We start from the raw sequence: 2,392 nt of genomic DNA, 5'->3' as shown, positions 1-2,392 counted from the left end.
CGTGGAATCTACTTGCCCGAGCGCCCGGAGAAAAAGCCCGCGAGTCCCTGGGCGGCGGCCGGGGGGGGCGGGTGGGCGGTAGCGCCGGCAAACAGAGAAGAAAGAAAGAAACAGAAAGAAAGAGACCGTGCCCACAACGGCGCAGATTCGCGCACGAGCACCCTCCCCTTAGCGCGGGGCCGCGGGACTCCTACCTTGCGAAGGAGCGAGCGCAGCAGGACTCCCAGCGAGGTCCGGTCGCCGCGCGAGGGGGGGGGGGGGGGCTGAGCTGGCCCGGTAGCGGCCGGCCCATCTTGGCAGCCGCCGGCCAGCGCTCCCAGGCCGGGGAGGGCGCCTTCGCGGCAAAGGGGAGTCTGCCGGCTGCGGGGGTCTCGGAGGGGCGAGTAGGTCTACCCGGCTCCGGGAGGCCGCGCCGAGGTCGCCGCCCGGCCCGCGGGCCCGCCTTCCGGGCCGCGGCCGCCCGGTCTACACGGCTCCGGGAGGCCGCGCCGAGGTCGCCGCCCGGCCCGCGGGCCCGCCTTCCGGGCCGCGGCCGCCCGGTCGACCCGGCTCCGGGAGGCCGCGCCGAGGTCGCCGCCCCGCCCGCGGGCCCGCCTTCCGGGCCGCGGCCGCCCGGTCTACCCGGCTCCGGGAGGCCGCGCCGAGGTCGCCGCCCGGCCCGCGGGCCCGCCTTCCGGGCCGCGGCCGCCCGGTCTACCCGGCTCCGGGAGGCCGCGCCGAGGTCGCCGCCCGGCCCGCGGGCCCGCCTTCCGGGCCGCGGCCGCCCGGTCTACCCGGCTCCGGGAGGCCGCGCCGAGGTCGCCGCCCGGCCCGCGGGCCCGCCTTCCGGGCCGCGGCCGCCCGGTCTACCCGGCTCCGGGAGGCCGCGCCGAGGTCGCCTTCCGGGCCGCGGGCCCGCCTTCCGGGCCGCGGCCGCCCGGTCTACCCGGCTCCGGGAGGCCGCGCCGAGGTCGCCGCCCGGCCCGCGGGCCCGCCTTCCGGGCCGCGGCCGCCCGGTCGACCCGGCTCCGGGAGGCCGCGCCGAGGTCGCCGCCCCGCCCGCGGGCCCGCCTTCCGGGCCGCGGCCGCCCGGTCTACCCGGCTCCGGAAGGCCGCGCCGAGGTCGCCGCCCGGCCCGCGGGCCCGCCTTCCGGGCCGCGGCCGCCCGGTCTACCCGGCTCCGGGAGGCCGCGCCGAGGTCGCCGCCCGGCCCGCGGGCCCGCCTTCCGGGCCGCGGCCGCCCGGTCGACCCGGCTCCGGGAGGCCGCGCCGAGGTCGCCGCCCCGCCCGCGGGCCCGCCTTCCGGGCCGCGGCCGCCCGGTCTACCCGGCTCCGGGAGGCCGCGCCGAGGTCGCCGCCCGGCCCGCGGGCCCGCCTTCCGGGCCGCGGCCGCCCGGTCTACCCGGCTCCGGGAGGCCGCGCCGAGGTCGCCGCCCCGCCCGCGGCCGGCCGGTCTACTCGTCTCCGGCGTGCCCTTGTCGCCTTTTCCGGGTGGTAAGCAGTAGACCTGTTCTCCCTGGCCTTCCTGTGGAGCGGCGAGAGGGGTCGCTCTGTTGCGCTGCCTCCAGTTACGTCATCGTAAAGGCCGGCCATTTCCGCGCCCCGCCCCGGTAGGAGGGGCGGCTGTTCTTCGGCTCTCCGGCGCCGCCTGACTTACCGGTACGACTGTAGGGCAGAGGGTGAGCAAGCGCTGAGTTCCGGAGCTCTACTCCCGGGCGCCCCCAGCGCTAAGTGGCCGGCCTGCGAGCGACCTAGGGCGGCTTGCGAGGGCAGGTAAGGCCCGGTCCCGACTCCGGTTCTCTGACAAAATGTTTTTTTCGGCGCGTTCGATACGGCGGTTTCCCGGCACGTCCTCGGCAGCCAGGCGAGCGTGTCCCCGGTGCCGGGAAGCGCGGAGCCGCGGAGCCGGCGGCGGGCTCCAGCGACGGTTGCCGAGTTGCGAGAGGGCTGAGGCGGTCCGCGCGGAGCGTGTCCCCGGTGCCGGGAAGCGCGGAGCCGCGGAGCCGGCGGCGGGCTCCAGCGACGGTTGCCGAGTTGCGAGAGGGCTGAGGCGGTCCGCGCGGAGCGTGTCCCCGGTGCCGGGAAGCGCGGAGCCGCGGAGCCGGCGGCGGGCTCCAGCGACGGTTGCCGAGTTGCGAGAGGGCTGAGGCGGTCCGCGCGGAGCGTGTCCCCGGTGCCGGGAAGCGCGGAGCCGCGGAGCCGGCGGCGGGCTCCAGCGACGGTTGCCGAGTTGCGAGAGGGCTGAGGCGGTCCGCGCGGAGCGTGTCCCCGGTGCCGGGAAGCGCGGAGCCGCGGAGCCGGCGGCGGGCTCCAGCGACGGTTGCCGAGTTGCGAGAGGGCTGAGGCGGTCCGCGCGGAGCGTGTCCCCGGTGCCGGGAAGCGCGGAGCCGCGGAGCCGGCGGCGGGCTCCAGC

Source organism: Apteryx mantelli, unplaced genomic scaffold, assembly GCF_036417845.1.
Source record: "Apteryx mantelli isolate bAptMan1 unplaced genomic scaffold, bAptMan1.hap1 HAP1_SCAFFOLD_147, whole genome shotgun sequence".
Classification (NCBI taxonomy): domain Eukaryota; kingdom Metazoa; phylum Chordata; class Aves; order Apterygiformes; family Apterygidae; genus Apteryx; species Apteryx mantelli.
This window is presented reverse-complemented; position numbering follows the sequence as displayed.